The following is a 12343-nucleotide window of genomic DNA, read 5'->3' as shown; positions in this document are numbered from 1 at the left end:
ATGGCTCCCCACAAGGATGGGAGCATTCCAGTGGAGGAATGAACGGGAGGGGGCGGGTACAGATGGCTCTGCCTCTAGATAGCCAGAGCCAGCTGTCACTCACGCAGCTGGGCGGCTCTCAACAGTAATGTCGGCATCCATCTCGGCTGCAGCACTCTTAGTATAGCTTGCTATATACTGAGCTCTGGGTCACAGGAGGAGGTTAGTATGTGTCCTCCCATGACCCTAAAGAGAACTATGGGGGACAACACTTACCCCATAGTTCTCAAGTTATGAAAGCCTCTAACATTTAGACTTGATAAAATATACATGGGTGTGATTTAATGTTCAGTAGTTTGAAAGCTAAACTCCTTCCCTTCAGTCTCTCATATTTGTGCAGGCTCCTGTACTGAAAATGTTTACTCTGATTTCACTGCACATTATCCGCTTCTCTTAGTATCCATGAAAAGCTGCAGCATGTCACATAGTCCACCTCATTTCCGGACTGGAGGAGTCCAGCATCATCTAGCTCATTCCTTCCCAAACTTACTATCCTTGGCCTGCTCCATATAGCTATGAAAGGTATGTACAGCACCCTGCCGGCCCCTCCCAGCAGCCATTATTTCCCTGCATTGCATAGAGGACAAAGGCCCAGTGATGGCATAAGGCCTTGTTCACACCAAGCACGTTCCAGGCCTAAAGCAGTTACAGACCGGAGCAAAACTGCGTCCAATGTATTTCATTCCATATAATAATAATAATAATACTGTCTAAAATGAGGTATGTAAATGAAAATGGAAAGATTTTATTTAAAAATGTCATTGGCATGTGGTTCATAGGGGAAGGGAGGAAACAATACAAGTAGAATAAACGTCAGGTTTAAATCTCAAGTTAATACAGTTGGCAAATGAAAGCCAACTGAGCTAAACCTAAACACACATTCACAGCTACTGTAATTGTAGCCTTATAGTTTTTTTTTTTTTCCTTTAAAAAAACAGCCACAGCCTGATTTATAAAAGCCTTTGTAGCTGGCAGGTGGAGGTGAAGCATATAGAAGAGTGAAGGAAAGTCTTATAAACTGTCATACAGCATTTCATGATGGAGAATCTTATGTGGTTTTTAAGCTATTCTGATATTCAATAAAAACTTTATTTGAATTGCATGCTGCTATTAAAGTCCAGCTTTCAGGACTTCCTAAAACATTTAATGTGAATATGGCTTAATGTGTAAAAAAAGAAAAAAAAAAGTGCCTAAACCTCAATCAATTGCCTAGAATCAATTGCCACAACCTAAGGCTGGCCATACATTGCTCTATTTTTCTCGTTCAACCCATGCGCTGAGCACAAGCTGATTCCTCCAACACTGCGAGTGTGTCAATCGAGGAATCCCCGCTGTTTGCATTGTATTCTGACAGCAGCCGCTGGCCACTGTCAGAATACCCGACCAGGTCCGGCCGCTCATTGGCTCTATACACAGTGAGTAGTGATGGGCTTGATGTTCAAGTCGAGTGTGAGTTCGACGCGAACATCGGCAGTTCATGTGTTCGGCGGGCACTGCGACTTGTGAAGCCCTGATTGGCTAAAGCCTTGCACCTGACCACAGGTCAGGTGCAAGACTTTGCCCAATCAGGGCCCAGTACTCTGAAAGAGCCATGATTGGGCAAAGTCATAATGACTTTGCCCAATCATGGCTTACCTGTCAGATGCCGTACAACTGTAAATGGTTGGGCAGAGCTATCTGTCACCGCTATCTCCGCCCAATTGTTTATATGTTGCCGGCATCTGTCAAAATGACATTATGCAGGGGGAGTTCGTCGCGAGTGGACGTCACCGTGGTCATAACATTTCTATTTATGTTTTCTTGTTTTTATTTCGTCGAGTCATCGTGGACAACGCTGGACTTCTTAAGGGTCTGGTATGACTTTTGGGAGGAACCCCACACTTTTTTTATTTTTTTTTTAGTGGGGTCCCTTCTAACATTCCTACCAGACCTAAAGGGTCTGACCGCACGCTTTTTTTTTTTTTAAATGTCATTTTTGCTGCAGCAGGTTCTATACATTGTACAGATGTGCCACTTTACAGGCAGTTTAAGGGAACCCCCCAGACACGATATTTAAAGGAATTTTTCATTTTTATTGTTTAAGTAATGTTAAAATCACTGCTCCTTAAAAACCGTATTTAAAAAAAAAAAATGAAGGTGCTAGGTGGGTCAAAATTATAGGGTGCCTGTCCTAATGAGGTTAGGGGGCAGAGGGTACCCATCGTGTGCTGCTGTGGATGCACCAGGAAACATTTTTAAACCTGTCTTAGCCATGCCCCCCTTTAAAAGTATGCAACATCTTAAGCAACCCCAGTCTAAAATGTACAAACCATAAATGTATGGGCCACATCCCTAGTAACGAGCGGCAGCAGAGGAGCAGGGAGAGCCTGGCGGGCAGTGCGCATGAGGCCGGGGAACCAGAGGAGAGCTGGAGGAGGCAGAAGGAGGAGAACAGGTGAGAGATGCAATGGGTGCTCAGATGGAACAAAAAATGTGCCAGCTACAACTGTATCTGCACAGAGAAGCTTACAGTGTACAAAACAATTCTCTGCAGCTAAGACTAAATGATTGAATGGAATTGCATTGTGCATAATGGTTAGGGGTTCAAAATTCACAGAGGCAAGGCATTGTCTAACACAGGGTTAATATACTGCTGCAGGCCCATAAATCTATTTCTGGTTCCAGATACATTCAAAAAGAGTGGAACTCGCTACTAAGGGGTGTATATATAAAACATTCACTCTACCAACATCTTAGTTATAGCTTTGTACTGCATCATAGCCAAAAAGGATGGAGCCGAGGAGTTTAGGAATTTCCTATTATCCTTGACTCCATCTAGTGGCCATAATGTGGTTTACTCCTAAAAAGAAGACGTTTGCAGAGCGAACAGCTCTGTGAACGTTTTGGAGATACAGCCCCAAGTTACACCTGTATATCCCAATTATTGCCAGTAATGGTCCCCTTGTCCCGTGCATTATTAGCCTTACCTGCACCACTGAATTGCGTCCATATTACAAGAGTGGTAGTTAGGGAAGGGCAGTAGAACAGTTGCAGAGGGGACAGACAAGATGGAGCAATCTGTGAAAAAGTTAAAAAAAAATAAAGATAAAATGATCCAGCAGGCAGTAAAATGATAGGTAGACCCTTCATAAGATAGTCTTAGAGGCCAGTAATTGTACAATGAGCCCCAGTACCTGAGCGTACTCTTACTAATAGGACTCATTCACCTTTATAGTATGGCTTATCCTCTCCGGGGCCAGCTGTCTGAAAACAATGTTGTTGCTGCGCTAGACATTTCTTGACAGTTGTCATTACTAACCCGGGCACCAGAGACAATTACTATGTGGGAATATGGGACCCGCATGGGCTGTGAACAGCTGTGTAATGCTGCAGTTGTTTTCTATTACAGTGGATCCCCACAGCTTGTTCAGCAGGGCACATTAACTGCCACTTGTTACGAAGCCACAATCCATAAAAAAAAAAGATATCACCATAATAACATGGAAATGAAAACCTGGTCAAATTCCAAAAGCACCTTTTAACAAACAAGCAAAAGAGACCAAAAAAACAATTGATTTCACCCCTGTCTAACATTTACATGGATTACCATGCGTTGTGATGCATCGCTTTACCAGAGCTCATTCATTTTGAATAGACTCCCATGCAGGAGAAATCAACCCTGATAATTGTTTTACCCACAGTGCACTGTAATGCACATAATGCATTTTGACGTCCTCTGAAGATGTGTTGGGTTGTCAAAAATCATGACGTTGCAATTGGCGTAACAGTGTTACGTTCGGGGACACACATATTTTACTGCGCATTACTGCAATGAGGTGGTGTAAATGGACCTTAAAGGGCCTATTTATAAATTCACACAAGATTTACCCAGGATTCACCCAGTAGTCACACATTTTCTATATGAATCCAATATAGATATATATTGAAAGACTCTTGTGTAAAAACTAGGGATGCACCGATGCCGGTTTTTCGGTATTGAGTACGAGTACAGATATTTTTTTTTTGGTACTCGCTAATACCGAGTACCGCTGCCTTGTGCCCTGATTATCAGGAAGTCGGGGAGCGGATCATGACCCATTACCTGGCTTCCTGGTTGCCTGTTAAGCCGGTGTTCTAGTGAAAGAACACCAGCTTCAGAGGCTTCCTGACCAATCAGGAAGCCGGGCGGCAAGTCATGAGGTGCCGTCCCACCGGGAGGTGGGTCATTACGTGCTGCCCTGCTTCCTAAATGGTTGGCTTAGCAACATGTGAAGCCGGCTTCCTAGCCAATCGGGAAGCTGGGAGGCAGGTTATAACCCACCACCTGGCTTCCTGATTGGAAAGGAAGCTGGCTCCATGCTCCCTCGGCACTGCCGGTCTGAGGGAGATCTCCCTCTGATCGGAATTTCTGGTATTGGAGGTAAGTATCGGAGCATTTGGTCGAGCACGAGTCCAAATACTCGGTATCGGTGCATCCCTAGTAAAAACATAAATTTACCCAGGAGCACATGTATAAAGCAGTGAAACTGATATTCACTATTCACTGCAGGTGAATATTCAAGCTGCATGCATTTTCAGTGACAGCACAGTGGCTTACTGGTTAGCACTTCTGCCTTGCTTCACTGGGGGTCTCCAGTTGGAATCCTGGTCAGGACACTATCTGCAAGGAGTTTGCATGTCCTCCCTGTGCTTGCGTGAGTTTCCTTCGGGTACTCTGGTTTCCTCCCACATGTCAAAGACATGCTGGAAGGTTAAATGGCCCTGTATGTATGTGTGTACAATAGGGACCTTACATTGTAAGCTCCTAGAGGGTAGGGACTGATGTCAATGTGCAGTATGCAAAGCGCTGTGTAAATTGATGGTGCTGTATAAATACCTGCAATAATTCACCACTAGTGAAAGACACATTCACTGCTTTATAAATATGACCCACAGATAAACACTGAATAATTAAATGAAAGTGTTTCTAAAGCAGAATTTCAGGCAATCAATATGCTTGGCAAAAAGGAATCTTTTTAGGGACATCGACAACTGAGCAGCCACAAACTTACCGTATACATTAAACATGTTTTCTATGCAACAGCTACAACTCCGTATACATTCCTTATATTCATAGCACAATGCAATATTTATGTGTAGAGTTTTATTTCCCCCATAACCAGTAACTGTAATCCACACACAAGGCAATCTCCAGCCCTCACCCGGGAGATATAAAGAAGGTGCAGAGTTGTACAGAACCTGTGTGGGATGAAACAGATGAAATCCAGTATATTACTCGTGTTCATTGACTCCATCTTTATCAGTGTTTAATAAATAAATGCAGCAACTAAATGTATGATCAGATGGATTATCCTGATGCCTCCCTACTCGGGGATCTCAATTTCAATTCTCCAATGGAGACACAAAAGCAGTTATGTGTATGGAAAATAACGATTGCTGTTATATATTTTATTTTTGGATGCAGACTGAGTAAAAACTTGTATTTGTATTACTTTTAATAGCATGTTTCATGTTACGCCCATATTCAGAGTATAACATGAAACATGGTGAACATGATTAATCAACCTGCAATATTATATAAAGCAGAACTCAAATCAAACAGCTGATTACACAAATAAAATAAATATACAGGAGCTAAAGTATTTGTATTCCGTGTTTGCGGATGACACCAAAATAGGGAGGGTAATAGACACGGACTTAGACACTATAACATTACAGGAGGACCTGGATAAAATAGGGGAGTGGGCATTAATGTGGCAGATGAGGTTTAATGTCGATAAATGCAAAGTAATGCACTTTGGAATTAAAAATAAACAAATGGGTTATACAATTATGGGTATGCCGCTGGGGAAGTCAGAAATGGAGAAGGATTTGGGGGTCATTGTAGACCACAAACTGAAAGGTAGTTTGCAGTGCCAGGCTGCTGTAAACAAAGCTAGCAGGGTTTTGTCCTGTATTAAAAAGGGGATGTATTGCAGGGACAAGTCTATAATTTTGCCACTTTATAGATCATTGGTTCGACCTCATCTGGAGTACGCGGTCCAGTTCTGGTCACCAGTACTAAGAAAAGATGTCCTTGAGTTGGAAAAAGTCCAGCGAAGGGCAACCAAACTAATTAGGGGTATGGAGGACCAGAGCTACGAGACGAGGCTACTAAATTTAAACATGTTCACATTGGAGGTGAGGAGATTAAGGGGGGATATGATTTCCATGTACAAAATGTTTAATGGTGGTAGCAACATTAGCGATAAACTGTTTAAAATTAACTCCGTTACAAAAACTAGAGGCCATCACCTAAAATTGGTGGGAAAAAAATTCCAGCACAAGGGGTGAAGGGGGTTCTTCACAGTAAGATCAGTTAGGGTCTGGAACTCACTGCCACAGGCGGTGATTTCAGCAAATAATGTGGAATTGTTCAAGAAACTTTTGGACGATTTCTTAAGGGACCGTAATATACAGGGGTACAGGTACTCCTAGAATGAGATCCTAATAGGTTGGACTTGATGGACTAATGTCTTTATTCAACCTCAAATACTATGTAACTATATATGTATTCCTGTTCATCCAGTTTTGAGATTTACGTAGCTCTATTATACAGCACATCCCTGTCTGCTGTGGCAGGATACCTTACTTTCCTCTACAATGGATAAGTGACACTTGCAGGTCTTGTTCCTCCCCCAACTTGTGACTGGACAGTCAAAGGAGAAGCAGCAGACTGATGAGCTCATCTCTCTATCCTTCAGATTTCTTCTACATATCACATATCAGTATGACCATTGTTAGCACATAAGCACTGCAGTACAACTGACTGCGCTGCTCCTCCCTCTCTCCTTCTGAGTGCTGCTGTAAGCACAGATTTCTCCTAGTCCCCCCACAAAGTCCCACAAATACCTGTTGCGTCTGCCAGTGAAGTCCACCTAATGTAGCTTGCTGTGATTGTGTGGTAACAATACTGCACTGCTCCTGAATTCAAAGCAGAGTTGTCCCTCTCATGCAGGCTGTGCCTGCTTGCAAAACTAGGAGACTAAAAGGGTTGCAGGGGTAGTGGCTATCAGCATTGTCACTGATGATTCACAAACCTGTAGCAAGGTACCTGCGGTCCGGATTGACAGCAATGTCTCTGTTGCTGAAACCCTCCCACTGTGAGCTGCAGTGTCTGGGAGGGGAAGTGTGTGATACACAAAGAAGGATATGGCTGGCTCAGTTAGAGAAGGTAGAGGAAGTATTCTGTTTACTTTATGAGGCTTGGGTATCACATAGAGTCTGGATTTGGCATTTGTTTAAATTGTTATAAGGGAGCCTTTATAATAACCCTGAAACATCATGGAGCCACTTTATACTGCCTGGCTCTCTGCTGTTCCGGGCAATGTTTACATGAGATTTTCTCCTGTGCTGATGTGAGCATGAGTGACCACAAGCTCTGTAGAGATAAATGGGAGAGCCTGACGCTCTATAGAGCTTGCAGTGGTGCTTGAACCTACATAGGGCTGACTATTACCTTACTCCATGTGACAGTGATAGGCTAATCACCATTGTGAAAGTCACATCCTGCTCTATATACATACACAACAGGTATTTCCATTGGTCCCAACAGATGAACAGAGCCACGTGGCAGTGGGGAGTGAAGGAATGGTGAGTACATGTTGCTGGGGTATTGGACTTTAAGGTGCCCATACACTGCACGATTCTTGTACGAGAATCGCGGGAAATCCCACGATCGTACGATAATCGTGCAGTGTATGGAAGGCGTGCGACTGTTTCTACTGTACGGTCGCACGTCTTCTGTCGAGCAGGCTGGGAAACCCGCCGGGATTCGTACGATTCTCGGCGAGTTAGTGGCCTGCTTATTCGATGACTGCCCGTTTGCAGTCATCGGAAGCCGGCCCCTCATTGCAGTCATCGGAAGCCGGCCCCTCATTGCAGTCATCGGAAGCCCGCCCCTTATTGCAGTCATCGGAAGCCCGCCCCTCAGGGGGACGGCCTTGCGATAATCGCAAGTACGATCTGCCTGTCCAAGATGGGCAGATCGTACGTTTTTTTAAGTACTTTACAACCCTCGCAAGACAAAAGTCTTGCGAGGGTTGTAAAGTGTATGGGCACCTTTAAAGCAAAGCACAGGTTCACTTGAAATGCTTTTATAGCTTGATGAAGCCGAGTCTGAAAGTATCTTGTATGCTTCCTCTGAATTCCTTTCTTTCCTGCACATGTGCACTGTGTGCACTCACTCCTTCTGGCCACAAGATTCACATTCAGTAGTTCTAATGGGGTGAAATACACTGCCTGGCCAAAAAGAAGTCACACACTCTAATACTTTGTTGGACTGCCTTTGGCTTTAATTATGGCAGGCATTCACTGTGGCGTCGTTTTAACAAGCTTATGCAATGTCACGTTTATTTCTATCCAGAGTTGCAGTGATTTGTCACCAAGATCTTGTAGTGATGATGGGAGAGTAAAGTCTTCTCCAGCACATCCCAAACATTCTCACTGGGGTTATGGACTCTGTAGTGACCAATCCATGTGTGAAAATGATGTCTCATGCTCCCTGAACCACTCTTTAACAATTTGAGCCCGATGAATCCTGACATTGTCATCTTGGAATATACCCAATGTGCCAACGGGGAAGAAAAAATCCATTGATGGAAAAACCTGGCCATTCAGTATATTTAGGTCGGCAGCTGACCTCATTTTTTGGCCACATAACGTTGCTAAACCTAGACCTGACCAATTGAAGCAACCCCAGATTATAACACTGCCCCAGGTGGTGCCTTTTTTTGGCCAGGCAGTGCATGTAGCCAATTTCCCAAACATTAGGAGACCCAATAAGAACTGGGCTCCAGATGAACCAGAGGCTGTGCATAATCCTGGGATTGGACTGTGTCATCTATGAGCCAACCTCCTTTTTCAGGAAGAGAAAGCCAGTCGAAGATGATGTAAGATCCAAAATGGTGCTGGCATTAGCTCTATCTGACCCCAAAAAATGGTATAAAATTTATTTCAGTACAGCGCTGCATGACGGAATAAACGTCAGCCAAAGTATCGCAGTGCTGAATACTGAAAAATGGCCTGGACCGGAAGGGGGTGTAAACACAGCGGTCAGCAAGTGGTTAAAGAGGGAACAACGATGGACAGTTAATATGAGAAATTATTATTAACCTAATTTTTATAATGGGCAGATTTTTCTTTCCTTCACTTTTTATGTGTCATTTCCTTTTTTAAAGCTGAACTCCAGGATAAGAGCTAAAACACATATGAAATACATGCTGCTCTACGGGGAATTGTTTACCTGCCAAAAATAATGTTCACTAGATTTCTTTTGCCTGCCTTGTGATGTAGTCACCCCTTCCAGGCAGCACAGCCATGTCTTACACTCCCTGAAATCGCTCTGCAGAATGCACTGTAGCTGAGCAACATAGCCTGGTCTTGACCTGTCTGAGCTTGTGATTGGACAATGAGATCATCACTCTGCTCTCTCCTACTCTCAGTGTCAGGCTCCATTCACACCTGAGCGGCTGTCTGCGCTTATTCGGCTGTACGGATTCGCTTGGAGCCTCTCTAAAAAAAAAAAATACAATGCACTTTAACCTCCCTGGCGGTATTCCCGAGTGTAGCTCGGGGTTACTTTTCCATACCATAAGCGGTAACCCCGAGCTACACTCGGGAAAGCCGCATTGCATTTACTTACCTTGTCCCTCGAGCCGCGCTGTGTTCTGTGGCCAATGCCGGCTTCCGGGTTCCGTCGCTTGCTAGTGTATCAGCGTCGCAGGGGGGCGGACCCGGCGGGATATGAAAAAAAAACCCGACAAAGACGAAAAAAATTTGAAAAATAAATAGACTGAAAAATGACATGTAAAAAATTAAAAATCATACCGCCAGGGAGGTTAATGTGCATCGTTCAGACCATTGCGGGGACCACACGGTACGAAACCGCCTGGCCCCCAAAATAGTACGAGCACGGTAATCCGGTGGATTCCGGACGTTCGCAGCTATTTAATAGCCTCAAACGAGCGGTATCGCTGTGGATTAAAAATATTAGCGTTTTCGTCCCTCATGGTCATTCACACACGAATCGGTCTGCACGTACAGCTCCGTGCTGCGTGCGGGGCCGTACCAAGCAGCTGCCGGGAAGGACAGGTGCTGCGTGTGATTAGTACGCAGCCCCCGTCCTTCTCTATGGGGCTACCCGGCCGTACGCCCCCCTACGTTCACCTCAATTGCAGGTCCGTAGGGGTGCGGGTGAGCGTATTCATACGCCGCCGGAATGGATCCTGTATGCGTCCCGGCCAGAAAACCCGCACCCCTACGGACCTGCACTTGAGGTGAGCGTAGGGGGGCGTATGGCCGCGTAGCCCCATAGAGAAGGATGGGGGGCTGCGTACTAATCACACACAGCACCTGTCCTTCCCGGCAGCTGTTTGGTACGGCAGCACGGAGCTCTACGTGCGGGCCGATTCGTGTGTGAATGGGGCCTGCGGAAGGCCCTGCCCATGAGGGCTTACAATCTAAACATATCATTAGTAAAGTTACATAATGTCAGACTGTATGTACTTTGCTTTCTTTACTGACTGTGAGTTTCCGCAGACTGAATTTCCCACAGCAGAGAGTAACAATTACTAGGTGAGGGGAGAAGGTTTACTATTGCATTGAATTGATTGTTGTCCACAAATCATAAACACGGGACATAGTCTAAGGAGGGTTTGGGGTCATATTGATAAAACAGTAAATGTGACTTTCACCAAACAGTTATCGCTGGTGAATAAATCACTGTAGTTGAAAAACACATGTGAAGGGAAGATTCTACTGCAGTAAATGTTTGGTGAATGTTTGATTCACTGCTTTATTTATATGTCCTTAGTGTTCAAAAATCAGGGACCATTATTTTTGTTTCCAGATGATAAACATGGGTAAATACCTTTTTACATTACACCTTTATATTTGAATTTTCTGTTTTTCCTTGAGTTTTCAATTCCATGCAGCAGATTGGAAAGAGCATTATTCTTAAAATAGAACTCTGAGGAAAAAATTCTTAACTCCTCAATCGGGGCTACGCCTGCAGTGCAAGGGTTAAATACTTGTTTTTGTCTAGGTTAAAAAAACGACAAAGATATACTCACCCGAACCTCGGATCTGGCTGGCTGTGACAGCGCTCCCTCCTGCCTCTCTCCCCCTGAATTGCAGCAATGGTATGTCCCTCAGCGTCCTCACGTCCTATACACTAGTGTATAGAATATGCAGCGTAACTGCAGCGTAAACGGAAGGGACCATTCTATGATCAAGCCGGCTGCAAGGATCGGGTGAGCATAACTATTTTTCACCCTAGACAAAAACGAGCACTTAACCCTTGCAGTGCAGGAGTAGCCCCACTGCAAGGGTTAAGATCCCCCCCCCCCGGAGTTCTTCTTTAAACATTCAAATTCTGGATGTAATATAGAAGGAGTGGAGTGGAGCTAACTGATTGGGTACCATACATGGCTTCAAGACCTGCCATGTGCGATGAGTTCTGTTAACCACAGCTCTTCTCACTTCTGAATTTGTGCTTTATAAACTCCCTTCCAGTCAGCTGATTTCTTTATTGCAAAATAGAAACGATGATTAAAAAATACTTGATATGATAAACCTTCATACATTCTGCGCTTGCACCCAGTGAGAACCTCTCCACCACCTAATAGTCAACACATTCACCAGAGCTGCTGGGCCTTTTATCATAGAAGGTCAGAAGCACAAGGCATATAGAGATGATGTACCCAAGATCAAACCAACACCAGCAGCGTTCACAGGTTCACAGAGATGAACTCCAATATTAGATTAAGCTTTGAAAATTAAAGATAAAAGCTGATTGGTTGCCATGGATAACTGCTCCAGATTCTGTCTGATCCAGTTTCGATAAATTCCCCCACATGCAGGACCATTTTTATAATTTGACAGCCTGAGGCAGTTGCATCTCATTGGGTCATGTGGTGGTGGTGGTGGGGGGGAGGGTTTTGGTGAAGGTGAGGGGGGGAGGGTTTCGGTGCAGGTTACTAATGTTGGAAATGCCAACAACATATGCTAATATGCACTGATTGTATTACTGATTGTATTACTGACTGATGCTGATGTAGTATTGTCTTTTGGGTACTAGATGGCGATCATACAGTGCTCTTACTAACACTCTAGAAACCAGACCAGAGCAGGAACTAACATTCGAATACGCCAAAGGAAAATTAATTCATGAATATGACAGAAGGAAAGAAAATATGCATAATGAAGAAAATGAGAATGCCCATAAGGTGCATGAGAGTGCAAAGCAAAACAAGGAAAGCAGAGCGTGTTTTCGCTGTAAAAAGAC

Source organism: Nanorana parkeri, unplaced genomic scaffold (genome assembly GCF_000935625.1).
Source record: "Nanorana parkeri isolate BGI_ZX_2015 unplaced genomic scaffold, ASM93562v1 scaffold33, whole genome shotgun sequence".
Lineage (NCBI taxonomy): Eukaryota > Metazoa > Chordata > Amphibia > Anura > Dicroglossidae > Nanorana > Nanorana parkeri.
Note: the sequence above shows the minus strand (reverse complement) of the source record.